The sequence below is a fragment of the Podarcis raffonei genome, chromosome 16 (genome assembly GCF_027172205.1).
Source record: "Podarcis raffonei isolate rPodRaf1 chromosome 16, rPodRaf1.pri, whole genome shotgun sequence".
In the NCBI taxonomy this organism is placed as follows: domain Eukaryota; kingdom Metazoa; phylum Chordata; class Lepidosauria; order Squamata; family Lacertidae; genus Podarcis; species Podarcis raffonei.
In genome coordinates this window covers 438,809-458,517 of record NC_070617.1, presented here as the reverse complement: position 1 = coordinate 458,517, position 19,709 = coordinate 438,809, and the positions used below count along the sequence as shown (strand labels likewise).

At 48.8% G+C, this 19,709-nt stretch overlaps 1 protein-coding gene across 1 annotated transcript in view; it reads right to left on the bottom strand.

The window, feature by feature from the left end:
- LOC128404167 (zinc finger protein 391-like) overlaps positions 1 to 19,709 on the bottom strand; it is an 86,702-nt gene that overhangs the window by 33,068 nt on the left and 33,925 nt on the right. The window lies entirely within an intron of this gene.

Below are 19,709 nucleotides of genomic sequence, written 5' to 3'. Positions count from 1 at the left end.
ATGTTCGGGTTCCGAAAAACGTTCGTAAACCAGAGCATTTACTTCCCGGTTTTTGGCGTTCGGGAGCCGAGGTGTCCGAAAACGGAGCCATTCGAGAACCGAGGTTTGACTGTATTAGGAAATGAGAGAGAGAAGAAGAAGTCTGAATTAACATTTGCTAATTATTCCCCGTGATCAAGCTGGTTCCTCCCACCATTCCTCTGCATCCAACCAGTCCCTGGCAGGGAGGCACACCTCAGGATCTGCTGAGATTCCTGCACTGAAGGGGGTTGGACTAGATGACCCCTGGGTTCCCTTCCAACTCTGCAATTCTGTGATTCACACATGCTTCGGTGTTCCCAGGCATCACGTTCCTATTTCCCAGTGCTGATCCTCTGAAACCACTGCCTCGATTTTGTTCCTAACCAAAGACCTCGGTATAAGGATCTTCCTATGTTCCTATTTAAACCATCCCTTTATGGAGAACCATGAGGACTAGCGTCTTATTTTTAGAACAAAGGGTGTAGCTCAGCAGTACAACAAGCTGAAGGCCCCATGTTAGACCCCCCAACAGCACCTCCAGCTAGGGCTGGTCTGCAACCCCAGAGAGCCATTGCTGGTCAGGGTGGACCACCCTTCCCCAACCTGGTGCCCTCAAACTGGTGCTAAACTGCAGGCTGCTGGGATCCTTCCTCAGGGTTCAATCCCACGGGGGGGCGGGCAAAGGTTGGCAGGCCTGGGTGGAAAAGATCAGTCTATTCCACTGTTGTAAACAATATCTGCCCTTTTCCCTTATAGAGTCCTTACATGGGTTCCCTATTGGCAGGAGAAAATAACAGGCCAACCAGAGAATATTGAGAAGCAAAGCAGCTCGTAAGCTTGATCTTTATTGATCTGTTGCAACAGGGTCCTCACTCCCCACATGCAGAAGGGAGGAGGAACCCAGAACAATGGTGCACAAGGCCTTATAAAGACTTTTGAAATTGCCACCCTGTAGATCAAGAGCACCCCCAGATACATCATACCTACATCACAGAAAAGGCGGTCTAAAACAGAAATTTGAATGTTGTTTATCTCCTGTCTGGCAGGTCACTTGGTTGGATTGCCTGGGGAGCCTGGCCAGTCTTTTGTAATGATAAATACTTAGTTCCTGGGCCAGGTCACAGGCTCACCCTATTCAAACACAGGCATACGCTTAAGACAGGATTTGTGAAGGAAAAGACAATGGGGAGGCTTTTCCATTTTCCTTGACCTTGCAGAGAAAACATTTGGTCAGTTTGGGACAGTTTAGGGGGGGAAATGGTTCCAGGTCGGTCTTCCTGTGCTGATCTATGTACGTGCTTGGCTGGTACACTTAGGAACATTGAACATATATCTAAGACCTCAGAATTCCTATCGCAGGTCCAAGGGTTGGCAGGCCAGGGCATCCTCTGAGGACACACACCCCGGCAGTTGGCATGGGGGGAAACGATCAGTCCATTCCACTCTTCTCAGTGTCTTCAGTCTTAAATTCAGCTCTCTGCTTTCCTTGCAGCAATTTGCCATTTTATTTTATTTCTTCAAAATCCTCATGGAAATTGGCCTGCCCTTCAATGTGAATTCCTCCTAATGGAGGCTGTATTAAACTAAAATACCTGGGTTTCTTGCATGTTATTTCCCTGCTACAATATGTTAACATGAAAGAACCCTTTCCTTTAATAGATGCTTCTTCTGTGGGTGATTTTTTTTTTGGGGGGGTGTAAAATATTCTTCAGTTGGAGAACTTCATTGCAAAATTCAGATGAGTTTGGGTTTCAAAAGATGGGTGTGTTTTGGTTCTTGTGCAATTTCAGAGTGTGCTAATTTCACCAATTTGACTTTTCCTTGCTGTTTCTCTGTGCAGCAAGCAAGCGGGGGCAGCAGGAATAAGGAAAACAAGGAGGGGGCAAAAATAGCATCAAGGGGGGGGAGGTAGGATCACCAAAAGCCCTGCAAAAGCCTGGCTCTGGCCCTGTACAGCCCATTTGGCAGTTTCCTGGCAGGTCGCCATCTTTGCATGCAGAAGGTTCCAGGTTTGATCCCCAGCGACATCTCAAACCTCAGAGAGCCACTGCTGGCCAGCGCACTCCAGACTTCCCCAACGCGGTGCCCCCAGGATGCTCCTCGACTCCGCAGATCCCATCAGCCCCAGCCAGCACAGCCGACAGCAGAGGGCAACGGAGATGATCACCAGAAACATCTGGATGGAACAAGAATCTGGAATCCTTTCGTTGTGACTCCTGCATCACAGGGGGTTGGGCTAGATGACCTTTGGGGAGTCCCTTCCAGCTCTATGATTCTGAGATGTGGCGAGGGAACTTGAGGGGCACCTCTACTTAGGTTCCCCTAAGGGGTTTCATCCACAACCCCAGCAGTATTGTAAGCTAAGTCTGTCATCCTGGGCTGTTTGTGGATGTGGGGGTGTTGCAGGAATTTATGTATAGGTTGGGGGGGGATGCCCCTCCAGCAGATATCTTGCACATGCAGCCCACTACCAAAATCAGCACAATCACTTTTGTGACTTTTGTGACTTGTCCCCACAAAACACTTCATCACAGTTTCTTCCTATCTATTCAAAGGGCCTCTGCTGCACGATACCAAATGTGAGAATTCACTGATCAATGGATCTCTGTACTGGCTCACTGGGAAAACTTCAGAAATTCATCTAGACCTGTGAGCTCAGCTCCTCAGCAGCCCCTCGGCCTGAGTGATGATCCCTGGCCTCCTGATACCTGAGTGCCAGACAGGTAGCCATTCCAGAAAGAACAAACCCAGATGGAGACAAAAGGGTGGGATGAACTGGGCCGGGAAACAGGGAAATGTAAAGATCTCTTTTGTTCCACTTGATGGGTGTTTGGTGCAGGGAAAGGGGAAGGGGAAGGATGGGGCAGGATGCTCAGATTACGGCCACCAGACCTCCCCTTTCGTGATGTAACCGTGATGTATTAGTGATGTAGTTTTGGGGGGGTGTAACAAGGGGATGAGCAGCTAATAAAAGTTTGGGGGATCTTTTGTTCGGGGGCTTCCATCTTGTTCCACCTGGTGGCAGGTGGGAGTCCTGTTGCGACAGTCATCAATCAAGACCAAGCCGACTGGCTGCTCTTTTGCTCCAGTTTTCCTGGCTGGTGTCCTTGTTTTTTGTCCAAGGAGCCCTCAGATTTCTCCGTTAACAGGGGGGCCAGGGATTTGTCATTGTCTGTTAATAACTCCGGCTTGAATAAAGAACTCTAACCTGTCAACCATCAAGAGGTTAGGCCTCAAAACCTAGTAGAATAGGACTTCCGGGTTAGCGCCATCGGCTAATGGCGGATTCCCTCCGAGCTCCGGAGGGAATCGGCTCCGCAGGATCCAGGTCTTGCCGCTGCGGCGACGCGGGGACCCTCAGAAATCACAGGCGCTGAAGCCTGTGAACCTGGTGACTCGGCGGGCACCATTTGCGCCCCCCCGACCTGCGAAGGAGCCTTTTTAAAGGCTTCGGAATGGGGGACGGGGTGAGCGGCGCGGTGCTGAGAGTCGACTACTTCTCCTGCGGAGTGAAGCCGCATTGCCATGGTCGGAGAGTGCTGACTTCTTTTTGTGAGCAATTGGATTTTAAAGCAACAACCCGTGAGTAGTACGGAAATTGGAATTGTAAAGAATTTTTTTTAAAAAAAAAAATTAGGCACGATCGGGGAAGGCGCAAACAGGAAGTCCGTCTCCCCGTCTTGTAAATAATCTAAAGCAAGGACCTGCTAACTAAGGTTGAGAGAACCCTTTCTTTTTTACTTGGTAAAAGATATTAATTTCACGATTTGGCAGTATAAGAAATCTTACTGGAGGATAAAGAGCTAACCTTGGGAGCTGAAGTGCCACCCCCCCCCCCGACCTGGGAGTGCTCCGCGAGAGAGCCTGTTGATGAGGTATTGAAGAGTTTGACAGCTGTCAAATTAACTGTCAAGACGGGAAAAGAGAACTTTGTTTCTGTTGCTTCTGCTGGCTATATTTGTTACAATTCGGTTACAATTTGTTGAAAACAAGGAAGAACTGTTACAAACTAACTTGACTTTTGGATTTGAACTGGAAGGAATATTAAGTTACCAAAATCCCTCTAGAGGGGGATTTGGGACATTACAAGAATGGCTGGAGGAGGGAAAATTCAAGCTCAATTGGACAGAGTTTTTGTTCTCTTGGGAAAGTTACAAGGCCAAATTGATGTTTTGGCTACAAATGTCACAACTCTGAACTTAACAGTAAATGACATCACTGAATTTGATAAGGACTTGACTCAGGAAGTCCATGCAGCTGGACAAAAAGAGAAACTTGAGAGCTTTGAGAGTGTGGAGAAGGAGATATATGTTGTTCCTGAGGAAAAGGAAGGAGGAGCTGTAATGTTGCAGATGACGAAGGAGAGCCAGAGGCCTGACATGATGGCTACAAAGGAAAATAAGAACTTCATGTTGAAAATCTGGTCTGCATTGGAGATTGAAGAATGGAGAGATCTCCTTATGTGGAGATCTGAAGACCCAAGGATTACAAATTTGCTTAAGGTGGAAGTTGGAGCTTTGGGGACATTTGGACTTGAAAGGAGTAAGAAACATGATTCGGGCTCCACTTTTAAGTATGGAGGTCTGGCTGGAAGAAATATGGACCCTATCGGGACAGAGCTTCTCTGAGATCTGGCGTCTAATATTAAGGACTATCAAAAAAACCGGCAGAGAGGAATTGAGAGAGAATTAAGAGCCTCGGACGTGAGGTCTCCAGGCTGATAGTAGACTAAGACTGATGGACATTTGTTGGGGATTGAAACCGGGAAAGGGGGGGGGTTGGGAATCCAAAGGGTGCATAATTACAATCTGTTTTTGTTTTTACTTTGCTTTGTTATTTGTATGAAAATTGGGGAATTCGTGGAAGGGAATTTGGGTCGACTTTAGAAAAATGTTTTAAGAATGAGTACTGATGTATAAGTATTGAGGTTTAAGTTTGGATAAGGCAAAATTGGTTCTTTAAAATGAACTAAATAGAAAAAGGTCAATAAGAACTTGCTGAACTAACAATTTGAATTGGAATATAAGAAGGGGAGGTGTGGGGAAGTCAGGGAAATATGTTATAGAAAAATAAGGTTTGTGAACTTTATGTGTTTTTAAACTTTTTTGTTTTTTCTTTTTTGATTCTTTTTTAATGTACTAAAGTTGAAAATTTCAATAAATATCTTTTAAAAAAAACAAACCAAAACCTAGTAGAATAAACATGGCCCACTAGTGGGATCTCAGGAAAACTAAAGGAAATCCCAGATCCTAAGCAACCAACTTCCTACAAGACTCCTCAAGGAAACCCTATATACTCAAATCTACCCAAAAAGGCTCACGACAAAAGAGCCCAAACAGTCGGAATTTAATTCTAATCAAACATAAACTTGTCTTCCTACCCCTCTCCAAATACAGAGGATTCCCCACGAGACAATATTCTCAAGAAAATCGACTTAGCCATTAGAGGCCTCATCTCAGCAAAGAATATTATCATCGTAAAATGTCTCTCATTTGACAAGGTCCAAAATGGATGACCTTTAGGGACTGGACTACAACCAAACACATTTTAGCCAATAAAGACAAGCTCCAAAGGGCTGGACTGTTGGTGATTCGTCTTTTCGGAGATTTCAGTGACCCTTCACTGCTCATAGAAACACACAAGTTTGTTAGACTAAAAACAAAACCGGAAAAGTCTAACACTGCAGAGAATTGCAAGCTGCCACAGCCAGAAGCATAGGGACATGGGTGGCGCTGTGGGTTAAACCACAGAGCCTAGGACTTGCCAATCAGAAGGTTGGCGGTTCGAATCCCCACGACGGGGTGAGCTCCTGTTGCTCTGTCCCTGCTCCTGCCAACCTAGCAGTTCAAAAGCACACCAGTGCAAGTAGATAAAAAGGTACTGCTCCGGCAGGAAGGTAAACAGCATTTCCGTGCACTGCTCTGGTTCACCAGAAGCGGCTTAGTCATGCTGGCCATATGACCTGGAAGCTGGACGCCGGCTCCCTCAACCAGTAAAGCGAGATGAGCACCGCAACCCCAGAATCGGCCATGACTGGACCTAATGGTCAGGGGTCCCTTTAGGTTTATAGCCAGAAGCAGACAAAGTCCTCAAACAGATGGTTAAGCTTCAAAATAACCTTATCCTCTTCTTTCGAAGCGAAAAAAGATATCCTCAACTCTAACCTGTCCAGCAGGTGGCAGCAATAAACTGTGTTGGGTTCTGAAAGAGGTTTTCTTTCTTCTGCCTTATGTGATTTCTTTCAATGGCAGGGCATATCCCACAGGGGAAAGGAGTTTGTGAGCGTGTCTGTGGGGAGGAAGGAATCATGATGACCCAGCCTGATGAGGAACAGTCGAGGGAGTTGGGGATGTTTAGCCTGGAGAAGGAAGACTGAAGACGGACCAAGCTTGTTTTCTGCAGCTCCACAGCGGGAGACCTGAAGCGATGGACAAAAAGGGACAAGGAAGGAGATTCCGACTCAACACAAGCAAGAACTTTCTGGCGGTAAGAGCCCTTAGACAGCGGGACGGACTCCCTCTCCTTCCTTGGGAGTTTTTAAATGCAGGTGGGATGGCCATCTGCCAAGGATTCTTGAGCCGTGATTCCTGCATCGCAGGCAAGTGGACTAGATGACTCTTGGAGTTCCCTTCCAACAATTCTCTGATTCTAGGATCGGAAAAGGGGATGTCTGCCTTGTTGTGTGAATGAGCGTCTGGGAAGTCAAGGCCCTGGGGGGCATCCCTTGAGCTCCTGCATTGCTCAGGTGGCTGGGCAAGGAGGACACAGGTTGGGAATGCGCCCCTTTGGCACTTTGGCCAGTGTGGTGTAGTGGTTAAGAGCGGTAGTCTTGTAATCTGGTGAACCGGGTTCACGTCTCCGCTCCTCCACATGCAGCTGCTGGGTGACCTTGGGCCAGTCACACTTCTCTGAAGTCTCTCAGCCCCACTCACCTCACAGAGTGTTTGTTGTGGGGGAGGAAGGGAAAGGAGATTGTGAGCCACTTTGAGACTCCTCAGGGTAGCGATAAAGCGGGATACCAAAGCCAATCTCTTCTTCTTCTCAAGGGGGTGCAGAAGTTCTCCCCTGGGCTGGGTCAGATGAAGGCAGGAGCTGGTGCCTCAATGGTGTAGCGATTCAGGTTGCCAAATGTTGGGAGGGGCAGGGGGCACCCTTGGATCATGGCCCTCCTCTGCCGCAGGTGAGGGCGACTGATTTTGTGGACCTCCTCTGTCCATCCTATGCAGAACAAGTCTCCATGTGTGTGTGTGTAGGGTGCTGTTTTGTGGTGGCACCATTGGCACACTTTTATCAAGGTATGGGAACCAGCTATTCCAGTCCTTTTTTTTCTGGAATAAAAGGTGGGGGAACCTGCCTGTTTTCTGCAGCTCTAGAGTGGAGGACAGGATGGATTCGAATTGCAAGAAGACAGTTGCTGACTAACATTAAGAAACAAAATTTAAAAATTCCTTCCAGTAGCACCTTAGAGACCAACTAAGTTTGTTATATATATATATATATATATATATATATATATATATATATAATATGTTATTGTTATATACCAATAACAAATTTAGTTGATCTCTAAGGTGCTACTGGAAGGAATTTTTTTATTTTGTTTCAACTACAGCAGACCAACACAGCTACCTACCTGTAACATTAAGAAGAACCTCCTAATGCTTCTCCCCTCTTTCTTTCTTTCTTTCTTTCTTTCTTTCTTTCTTTCTTTCTTTCTTCCTCTCTCTCTCTCTCTCTCTCTCTCTCTCTCTCTCTCTCTCTCTCTCTCTCTGATGCGCTAAGTGGTCGCTCTCATTCCATCCCCTGGACGTTGGCAGGCAGTTGAGGAGTCTCCAGAAATGATATTTAGCCCAGACACTTTGGGACCCCTCAGGACTCTCGGTGACATCTTTGCGAGAGACATGAGGCAGCTCTGGGCTGCATCAGGAACTGGAGAAGGATTTGATTTCTCTCTCTCTCTCCCTCTTACCCAGGAGGGAATCCCAGGCTGTCAGGGATGTTGGCCCCTGAGCTGTCAGAGTCTGAGTTCCCAGTATTGCTGGCAGGCGACATTTGCCGCTCTCTTGAAGGACCACATGAGTAAAAAAAAAGCCTGTAAATCAGTCAAAGCAGCATTCAATGGATCAATCAATCGGTCGCCTTATTTGTATGCCATCTTTCCAAAGTTAAAACCCTGCTCAAGGCAGCTTGCAACATACTTTTGAAAACTGCAACCACAACAAAAGTAGTCATAAACCATAAATGAAACATCCAACCGACCAAATTGAACCATTTCCACCTGGCAGTGGAACAGACTCCCCCAGAAAGTGCTGGACTCTCCTTCCTTGCAAGTCTTTAAGCAGAGGCTGGAAGACTGACTGTCAGGGATGCTTTAGTTGAGATTCCTGCCTTGCACCGGGTTGGGGCTAGATGAGCGCTGAGGGACCCCTTCCAACTCTATAGTTCCATGATTCTGTTATTCTAAGATCCAAAACAGAGATAAATTAACAGCAGCAACAGCAACAATGACCCCACACACCAACAAAAACATCTAAACAATACCTCAGCTCAGGATTTGAACCCGGAGCCCTCTTCCCCTCCTGCAGTTTCCTGCCACTGGTATTTGGAAGATTTTGGCCACGGAGGCACAGACCACAGACATCGTGGCTAGCAGCCATTTATGTACTTATTTTACAGAAACTGTGCACCGCCTGAATGTAAAACCAAGACTGAAAGTCATTTACAAAAAGATAAAACAAAAAAATCGGAGGAAATTACAACAGTTTGAAACATGCTGTCAGCGCTGCCCAAGGTCCCAGCTCACACAAGACCAACGCTGCTTCTTCCTCAAGTAAAAAAGTCTTTATTGAAGTTCAGTTTCATTTCCAGGCACGCAGCGCACAACGCTACGTCTATGCCTCAGACCGTAGAAGTCCCATCTGAATCTCCTCCCCCCTGACACCAGTTTAAGATTCTAGCCTTACTCCACCTCTTCCTCTGTTCCTTCTTTCTCTGGGTCCTCCTGCTAGTCGGAGTCTCTGCCCTCCGAGATCCTTCTGACACTGAGTCCCCTGACTCTTCCCCCCCCCCTTCGGGCTTTAGGACCTGGCTCCCAATCCGGGTTTTCTGCTGTCCCGCGCTCCTCCACATTTGAACTTGGCGCGCGCGCGCAGCCTCCCACTTTCCTTCTGACCGTTACACTTGTGTCACTGCTCCCCCTTTCGGGGAGGCTAGCTGGACCTGGCCTTCCCTCCGTCTCCCCACTCCCCGATGGAGGAGAAGCTGGTCCTGACTCATGTGACTCTTCCCCCCCACTGTGCTCTGGTGGGGGAACTGGTCCTGATCCTCCGCTACTCCTTTGGGACTCCCCTCTGGTTCCTTGTTTATGGAGCGTCCCCCCTGGGACTCGCCTCGCCCTTACCATAGGCGCCCCCTCCTGGGAATCTTCTGATTCGCTGGAGAAGCTCATGGAATCTCTCGGGCCACTGTCATATTCCCCTACGCTCCCCTCTGATTCCTCTCCTCCGCTCTCTATTTGCTCTCTCCCCTGCTCTTCTGCTCCTGAGCCTCTGACACATGCAAACAGTTAAAATACTAGAGCAGGTTTAAACACACACCAGCTTTCTAAAAATCCGGGCAGACTTGTCTAAACAAGAATGGTTTTTTTTTGGGGGGGGGTTGCAGGCGCTGAAAAAAGAACAGCGAAGGCGCTTGCTTGGTATCAATAGGCAGGGAGTTCCAAGGATAGGCATTGCCACGCTACCCAGACAAGTTCTTACAAAGTTCAGAATGGGTATATTGTGGCACCTGTGGCAATGCCAATTCCACCCCTTACAATGGTTGAGTGGGCACATGTGGGCTCAGGCGATTTCAAAGGCAGGTGGGTTCCAAGTTGTTAAGGGCTTTGTATCCTAGGAATAGGGACGCGGGTGGCGCTGTGGGTTAAACCACAGAGCCTAGGACTTGCCGATCAAAAGGTCTGCGGTTCGAATCCCCACGACGGGGTGAGCTCCCGTTGCTTGGTCCCTGCTCCTGCCAACCTAGCAGTTCAAAAGCACGTCAAGTGCAAGTAGATAAATAGGTACCGCTCTGGCGGGATGGTAAATGGCGTTTCTGTGCGCTGCCCTAGTTCGCCAGAAGCGGCTTAGTCCTGCTGGCCACATGACCCGGAAGCTGTACACCAGCTTCCTCAGCCAGTAAAGTGAGATGAGAGCCGCAACCCCAGAGTCGGCCACGACTGGACCTAATGGTCAGGGGTCCCTTTACCTTTATACTAGGAATAACACCTTGAACTTGGCCCGGTAGCAAATTGGCAACCAGTACAGAACTCTGATCACTGGTGTTGCATACAGACAAGGCCTCGCTCCTTTCAGCAACTTTGCTGCAGCATCCTGCACCAGTGGCAGTTTCCGGGTCGAGCGCAAGGGAAGCCCCACAGAGAGCGCATTCCCCTCCATGAATTTGTCCAATCCTCTTTTAAAGACACCCGAGTTGGTGGCCGTCACTGTGGCAGGGAGTTCCAGAGTTTGTGCACTGAGTGAAGGAGAAAGAGGCTCCTTTTGGCGGGTTGTGGAATCCACAAGACTTGACGGCTGCAATGCGCTCAGTCTGGGGTTGCCCTTGGGGTCTGGACCAGAGGCTCCAGCTGGTGGAAAACGCAACTAAACAGTTGCTGGGGTCAAACTCTGGTTCTCAAAATCTTGCACAGGCTTGCCATTGGTCCCCCATGGCCCAGATTCAGGGCTCACGTCCGCCAGAAGACATGCCGTAGGGTGGTCCTGTGGAACTTACTCCCACCTGAGAACAGGCAAGCTCTTTCCCTGTTGAACTTCAGGCGCTTAGCACAGGACTTTCTCTTCCAGCAAGCATTTCGTAATTGAGGTTTCCCTCCTGATTTTACGGCAAGTTTTAACCGATTTTATCTCCGCTGCTTCTGCTGTAATCTTAACTGGGAGGGGAAGTAGTATATCAGATCAAATAAAATCATTTATTATATGGTCACAGACCAGCTCCAGCAGAGCAGACGAGAAGGAAAAGAATGAGCTTTAAAACATGCGCTTGTTTAAAAAGCATTCTACTAGAAGCCAAAGAACAGGGATTCAAAGGGATTCAAAGGGATTCTGACTAAACACTAGGAAGAACTTTCTGATGGTAAGAGCTGTTCAATGGCAGAATGGGCCCTCCTTCCTTGTACGTTTCTAAGCAGAGGTTGGAATTAGCTGCAATTCCTGTACTGAAGGGGGTTGGACTAGATGACTCCTGCGGATCCCTTTCAACTCTACAATTCTGTGATTCTATGAAATCCAGCCTGCGCAGCCCCCAAACCTCTCAGCTCTGGAGAGTTCAGGATGGGGAGAGGGTGCTTTGACTAGAGGGGCTGGGGGGAAAGAAGAGCTCCTCTTAGCAGAACCAGAAAATTCCTTCCTTGTTTAATCTCCGCTTCCCTGCCCACTGCTTTTCCAGCTGCGTGAAACATTGATCAATTTGGTCGCAGTGAGGCGGCAAGATAATAAACCCTGTTTGGGATTCGGAAAGAGGAGAAGCGGTGGGGGCGGGAGAAGGAGCTGGGGAAGGAGAAACCCTGGGCTGGGGGGGAAGGAAGCAAGGAATAATCTAAGGTGCCTCGTCCCTCTGTCTCCATCCCCCTGGACCCCAGGAAAGCTGGGCAGAAACACGCCTTCCCTGCATGTGGAAAGGTTGACATAAGAATGGACAATGAGCCCCTTGGATCAGGCCAATGGCCTGGCATCATCGTGGCCAAATACCCCTACAAAGGGACACAGTGGGTGCTGTGGGTTAAACCACAGGGCCTAGGACTTGCCGATCAGAAGGTCGGCGGTTCGAATCCCCGTGACGGGGTGAGCTCCCGTTGCTCAGTCCCTGCTCCTGCCAACCTAGCAGTTCGAAAGCACGTCAAAGTGCAAGTAGATAAATAGGTACCACTGCAGAGGGAAGGTAAACGGCATTTCCGTGCGCTGCTCTGGTTTCGCCAGAAGCGGCTTAGTCCTGCTGGCCACATGACCCGGAAGCTGCACACCGGCTCCCTCGGCCAGTAAAGCGAGATGAGTGCCGCAACCCCAGAGTCAGTCACGACTGGACCTAATGGTCAGGGGTCCCTTTACCTTTAGCCCTGCAAACCTAGGAAGCCAGATAGACTGCCTCTGCAACTGGGGGTTCCATCAGGACATAAGAAGGACCTGCTGGATGAGGCCAATGGCCTGTCTGGTCCAGCATCGTCTTCTCACAGTGGCCAGCCAGATGCTCATTATGGGAAACCTTCAAGCAGGATCCGAGCGCTGCTGCCCTCGCCTCTCCTTCATTTCATTGGAATATTTACAAGCATCGCTGCCCATAGCCCTTGTGGCCAGTAGTCCTCAAGAGCCCCCTCTTCCTCCATTAGTTTGTCTAATCCGTTTTTAAAGCCATCCAAGTTGGTGGCCATCATTGCTTCCAGTGGCAGTGAGTTCCATAGCTCCAATGAACACATCTGCTTTCAGATGTCTTCTAAAACGTACATCAAATGCAGCTGTCCTCAATAATTTGCATTTTCTTTATTTTACAATGCCAAAATCCTTCAAAGTCCTTTCTTTTTTCTCTCCTGAATCTCCCAGGGTTCAGCTTCAAGGTTCAGCCCATGAGTTCTGAGAGGAGGAAGTTTTCTGTATCCAGGAATCGCCTTATAAGCTTCTCTCAGGTCTCTCTGACTTGCCTTTTATTCAAACTAAGATGTCCCAAACGCTGCTCCCTTTCTCCCCAGGGGAGCCGCTCCATTCCCTTTTCTGAATCGTTTCCAACTCTGCAATACCCTTCGAACGTCCCGGACATCCAGATCAGGGGAAGGGGCAAGGAAACACACGGCCTTTTGTGAAATCCAGGGGGGATCAGAGGCTGGAGCCGGCGATGCTTGAAATCTGATTGACAAGGAGATTTATTTCCACAGCGCCATCAACACCCAGAGCCTTGTGGCACCTTAGAGGCCGAGACATGTTTTAAGGGATTAACAATCACAGACTTCAGTTCTCTTTGTCAGTTGGCTGAGATCCTTCTCTTCCTTCGTGCAGCGTGTGGTTAAACTGTGGAACTCCCTGCCACAGGGAGGATTGGGGGAATTCCTGGAGGAAAGGGAGATCCCCAGTGCTGGAAAATCACAGGAGGGGAGAATTGCTCTGGCACTCGGATCCTGCTGGCGGGTTTCCTGCAGGATGCTGGCCTAGATGGGCCATTGGCCTGATCCTGATTTTTATTCTTATTCTCTCTCTCGGATGGACACCCTTTGACTCCTCAGAATATTGTTAAACTACAACTTTCATCATCCCTAAGAGGTGAGGGTGGAGAAATTTGGGTGTTATAACTTGAAGCTGTCCATTTCACACTGCCCCCAAGCTGCTGCTGCTGCTGATATTATTATTATTATTATTATTATTATTATTATTATTATTATTATCATTTTTAGTAGTATTAGTATTATCCACCCATCCAATCAGCTTGTACCAGCCACTCTGGGGGGCATCCAACAACATTTTTAAATGCCAAAAGCCTCAAACATTAAAATCCTCCCTGTACACATCTGCCTTCAGATGTCTTCTAAAACGCACATCAAACGCAGCTGTCCTCAATAATTTGCGTTTTCTTAATTTTTCAGTGCCAAAATTCTCCAAATGGAGAAATGCAAGTCAGTGTAGACTGACTAATATTTCTATAGTGAAAATAGGGACATCGTATTCAACAACAACAACAACAACAACATTTATACCCCCCTCATCTGATTGGGTTTCCCAACGTTAAACATTAAAAAACTTCCTTATACAGGGCTGCTTTCAGGTGTCTTCTAAAGGTTGTACAGGTACTTATCTCCTTGGCTCGGGGGTCACATAACTCCACACCCTCTGATGAAAATAGGGACTTCTTAAGGAAAACTGGGACATTCTGGGTTCAAATCAGAAAGTGGGACGGCTTCTGTAACTCTGGGATTGCCCCTGGAAAATAGGGACACTCAGAGGCTCTGTAGACAACAGAACAGGCTTCCTCAAGCTCGGCCCTCCAGATGCTTTTGGCCTACAACTCCCATGATCCTTAGCTAGCAGGACCAGTGGTCAGGGATGATGGGAACTGTAGTCTCAAAACATCTGGAGGGCCGAGATGGAGGAAACCTGCCAGAGAGGGACAGAAAGACCAGCACAAGGCAGCTTTCTACATTCCAAAACAGGAAAGGGCTGTGTGGTTAGAGCAGCCTTTCTCCACCTGTGAGTCCCCAGATGTTGTTGAACTACAACTCCCATCGCCCCTAGCTAGCAAGGCCAGAGCTCAGGGATGATGGGAGTTGTAGTCCAACAACATCTGGGGACCCGCAGGTGGAGAACCGCTGGGTTAGAGTAAGGTTACCAGAGGTCCCCGTTTCCCGGGGGCAGTCCCCAGATTTACAAATCAGTCCCCATACAAAATCCATTGAAGTTGAAAAGTGTCACCGGATTCATTGAAAAAAATCTGGTAACCTTAGGTTAGAGCATCTGCCCTGTGTGCAGAAGGCTGGACCCCTGCTAGCCTCGGGGGGGGGGGAGGCGCTGAGAGCCACTGTAGACAATACAGTTGTACCTCAGATTATAGACACTTCAGGCTACAGACGCTTCAGGTTACAGACTCCGCTAACCCAGAAATAGTACCTTGGGTTACGAACTTTGCTTCAGGATGAGAACAGAAATCGTGCTCCGGCGGCATGGCAGCAGCAGGAGGCCCCATTAGCTAAAGTGGTGCTTCAGGTTAAGAACAGTTTCAGGTTAAGAACGGACCTCCAGAACAAGTTGAGTTCTTAACCCTAGGTACCAATGTATGCTGGCCACATGACCTGGAAGCTGTACACCGGCTCCCTTGGCCTGTAAAGCGAGATGAGCGCCACAACCCCAGAGTCGGCCACGACTGGACCTAATGGTCAGCGGTCCCTTTGCTGTTGTTTAGTTGTTTAGTGGTGTCTGCCTCTTCGTGACCCCCCTGGACCAGAGCATGCCAGGCCCTCCTGTCTTCCACTGCCTCCCGCAGTTTGGTCAAACTCATGCTGGTAGCTTCAAGAACACTGTCCCACCATCTCGTCCTCTGGCGTCCCCTTCTCCTTGCGCCCTCCATCTTCCCCAACATCAGGGTCTTTTCCAGGGAGTCTTCTCTTCTCATGAGGTGGCCAAAGTCTTGGAGCCTCAGCTTCAGGATCTGTCCTTCCAGTGAGCACTCAGGGCTGATTTCCTTCAGAATGGAGAGGTTGGATCTTCTTGCAGTCCATGGGACTCTCCAGAGTCTCCTCCAGCACCAGAATTCAAAAACATCCATTCTTTGGTGATCACCTTTTTACTGCTGTAGTGAGTTGGATGGACCAAAGTTCTGACTCAGTCCAAGACAACCTCCTGCTTTCCTATTTAACTCAGAACCATGAGGACTGGAATCTGACTTTAGCATAAGGGGAAGTGCTCGTAAATCTGCAGCACACCTGCTTCTCATGCAGAAGGTTCCAGGTTCAGTCTCCAGCAGCAGCTCCAGTTGGGGCTGGGAGAGACCCCCCCCTCGCCACAAACCCTGGAGGCCCCGGAATCAATCTGCAGCATTGTCAGGGAGGGTTGGGAAGGTCTCCTGCCCCAAAGCCAGGCACCGATTTTCACTACCTGACTTTCTTCTTTGATGCAAATGCCAAGATCTGAACTGCTCCGCCTCCTGTTTGTTTGTTTTAATCACATTTTTATCACCTCACTTAATAGTGGAGGAAGTTGTGGACTCTCCTTCCTTGGAGGTATTTAAGCAGAGGTCCCTATAGTTAAAGCCATGGTTTTCCCAGTAGTGATGTATGGAAGTGGGAGCTGGACCATAAAGAAGGCTGATCGCCCAAGAATTGATGCTTTTGAATTATGGTGCTGGAAGAGACTCTTGAGAGTCCCATGGACTGCAAGAAGATCCAACCTCTCCATTCTGAAGGAAATCAGCTCTGAGTTCTCACTGGAAGGACAGATTGTGATGCTGAGGCTCCAAGACTTTGGCCACCTCATGAGAAGAGAAGACTCCCTGGAAAAGACCCTGGTTTGGAAAGATTGAGGGCACAAGGAGAAGGGGGCGACAGAGGACGAGATGGTGGGACAGTGTTCTCGAAGCTACCAGCATGAGTTTGACCAAACTGTGGGAGGCAGTGGAAGACAGGAGTGCCTGGCATGCTCTGGTCCAGGGGGTCACAAAGAGGCGGACACGACTAAACGACTAAACAACAACAAAAAGGGAGATGGCCCTTTGCCTGCTTCTTCAGGAGCCAGAAGGTGACAGGTCTGAGCATCAGAACACAATAAGCTGGATCAGGCCAAAGGGGGCCCTTCTAGCCCAGCCTCCTGTCCTCACAGTGGTCAGCCTGATGCCTGTGGGAAGCCCATAATCAGCACCTGAGCAAAGTGCGGGAAGCAGTGGAAGACAGGAGGGCCTGGCGTGCTCTGGTCCAGGGGGTCACCAAGAGGCGGACACGACTAAGCGACTCAACAACAACAACAAGCAGAGGTCGGAGGGCCATCTGTCCTGGATGCTTGAGCTGAGATTCCTGCATTGCAGAGGGCTGGACTGGATGACCCTTGAGGTCCCTTCCAGCTCTGAGCTTCTCTGATTCTGTGATTCTCCTTCCCAGATTCTCGTCTGGGAAGACGATGGCGCCGTCACTTTCCATATTTACAGCCCCGAATCAGGAGGGAGGCCGTAATTCAGCCTCTCGCAAAACACCCCTTAGTTTATAATAAGTGAATTATTTACTGGCGACCCTGACTAAACGCTCCGCGGCATGAATTATGGAGCGACAGATCTGTCAAGAAGTTCCCATAAATAAGTAATCCGGTGCCGTCTTAATGCTCCCACTAAATTACTCGCACCGGCTCCCGTCTAAACGCTCTCCTGGGAATATCACTCATGGCCCGGCTGCTTTCATGAATCAGGGCTGAGGAATCAGGCAGAACTTCCCAAGGCTGCTCCCCTCCGTGCGCTGGAGGGTCTCCTCGATTGTCGCTCCTCCTCTCCTCGCCCTCCGGCACCCGCAGAGCCTCAGGGTTAGGACCAGGATCCTGATGGAAACGAGAGTAGAGTATGTAAGTATGTCAGGAAAGCCTGCTGGATTGGACCAATGGCCCATCTAAGCCAGCCTCCTGTTCTCGCAGTGGCCAACCTGATGCCCCAAAGCAGGATTCGAACACAAGAGCCTCCTCCATGAATTTGCCTAATCTTCTTTTAAAGCATCCAAGCTGGGGACCATTCCTGCGTCCTGTGGCAGAGAGTTCCGCTTCCTTTCACCCATCCTAAATCTCCCAGCGTTCAGCTTCAATGGATTCCAGCTTTAGGAGGCAGCAGGAAAAGCTTCTCTCTGCCCGTTTTCACCCTTCCATGCATCCTTTCTTAAACTTCTATTGTGTTGCCTCCTCCTCAACTTTTCTCCAAACTAAAAAGTCCCAAATCCTGCATCCTTTCTCCGTAGGAGTGTCAATCCAACCCCTCGATCAGTCTGGTGGTCCTTTTCTAAACTTTTTCCAACCCCATTTTTTGGGTGGGGTTGAAGTGACCAGAACCATAGACACACAAAGTACCATATATTCCAAATGTGGTTGCACCATAAAGGTAAAGGTAAAGGGACCCCTGACCGTTAGGTCCAGTCATGGCCGACTCTGGGGTTGCGACGCTCATCTCGCTTTATTGGCCGAGGGAGCCGGCGTTCAGTTTCCGGGTCATGTGGCCAGCATAACTGAGCCGCTTCTGGCGAACCAGAGCAGCACACGGAAACGTGTTTACCTTCCCGCCAGAGCGGTACCTATTTATCTACTTGCACTTTGACGTGCTTTCGAACTGCTAGGTTGGCAGGAGCAGGGACTGAGCAATGGGAGCTCACCCCGTCGCGGGGATTTGAACCGCCGACCTTCTGATCGGCACGTCCTAGACTCTGTGGTTTAACCCACAGCGCCACCCGTGTCCCTATGGTTGCACCAGAGATTTGCATAAAAGCATTGATGACCATGAGAGAGAGAGGGAGGGAGAGAGGGAGGGAGCTTGAGGTGGTTTACATGGTTCTCCCTGCTTCCTAATTTAACCCCCACAACAACCCTGTGAGGTAGGTTAGGTTGAGAGAAGCAGCAATTGGGCCCCGAGGTCACACCCCGTGAACTTCGTGGCTGAGTAGGGGGTTTCAAACCCTGGTCTCTCCCAGGTCCAGTACTCTAACCACTACACGACCGCTGCGTCTAATGGCATCCATAGCTAAAGGTGCTGTTTTTCTTCCTCGGACCCTCCAGAAAATCCAAGTTCTACAGAGCTGGCGTCCAGGCCTTCCAGCTGGAGTGCTGGCCAGGGTCTCCGGTGGTCCCAGGCTCATTATAATATTTTATAGACCCTCGTATATCCTTCCCGGAGTGCGCTGCGTGTTTTATCGGGCCTGTAACGACACCCAGCGAATAAGCCTCTCTCTGCCTTGCCCTCTGCGGGAGACTATATCTTCGCCATCAAAGGTCTTTTGCATTCATTGTTCCCCATCACACAGGGATAAATATTATTTTTTCACCGCAGTTAATTAGAGGCGTAGCTGGGCAGTAAATAATGCGGCTGCTGTGACGGCCGCAAAGTTGCACTCTCGACGTGCTCTGGGGTCATAAAAGCCAGCGTGCCGTCCTTGGAGAAGGCTAGTTTGGGGAGGTTTTATGCCGCCTCGTATTTCACCAGCAAATTGGAGGTTTGAAAGAAGAAGTTAGTGGGAAGACAAGCAGAGGGGAAACAGGGTAAGGGGTCCACACTGGAGACTTCTGCATTGAAGAGGGTTGCACTAGATGACCGCTGGGGGTCTCTTCCAACCCTACAAATCTAGGATTCTATGAGGTTAATCATTGCATGCAGCAGTGATTACAAACGCGGAGCAGGCCGGCCCAGGATCACACCCAACTGAGTTCTACTCCAAAATATGAATAGGTCCACTGAAATGCATAGAGGCAGGCATCTATTTCCTTTTTATATATATATAATATTTTTTATTAATTTTAACATATAAATTATAAAATGTACCACAAAGCTTATCACTTATACAACCTTTTTAGACTTCCATCAGCACCTCTGATGATCCACTGTTTTAACCACTTCTTATGCATTTCTTAACTTTCTATTGCCTTTACATCTCTTAACAAATCATCCTTCCCCTTCTCCATTTTTGCAATACTTCCAATCATACTCCTCACAAAACTTCTTGCAACCCTACAAACGTCTGTTCTTCACAATTACTTTTCAAATAGTCCGTAAATTTACTCCAGTCTTCCGTGAATTTCTGGTCTCGCCGGTTTCGAATCCTTCCTGTTAGTTTGTCTAATTCTGCATAGTCCATTAACTTCATCCTCCATTCTTCAATCGTCGGTAACGGCAGGCGTCTATTTCCAATAGGTAGGACAAACATTTGGCACAACCCATGGCTTTGTGAAAGATCTTACCGTTTACTCGTTTTTGAACAGGGATTCGAGAAGGTTGAAATTTCCACCCTGATCCATCTTCGTCGCCAGCAGCACTGTTTCCGTTCTGCTGCAGTTTGCTTTCCACCAGAGACAATGTTACCTGCCTTGCTGCCCACGAATTGACCTGACTTACATTCATTGCAATGCAATGCAAAAAACCAGGGATGCTTCTGAATCCCCGTTGCTGGAAACCCCTGGAGAGGAGAGGGCTCTTGCACCCAGATCCTGCTC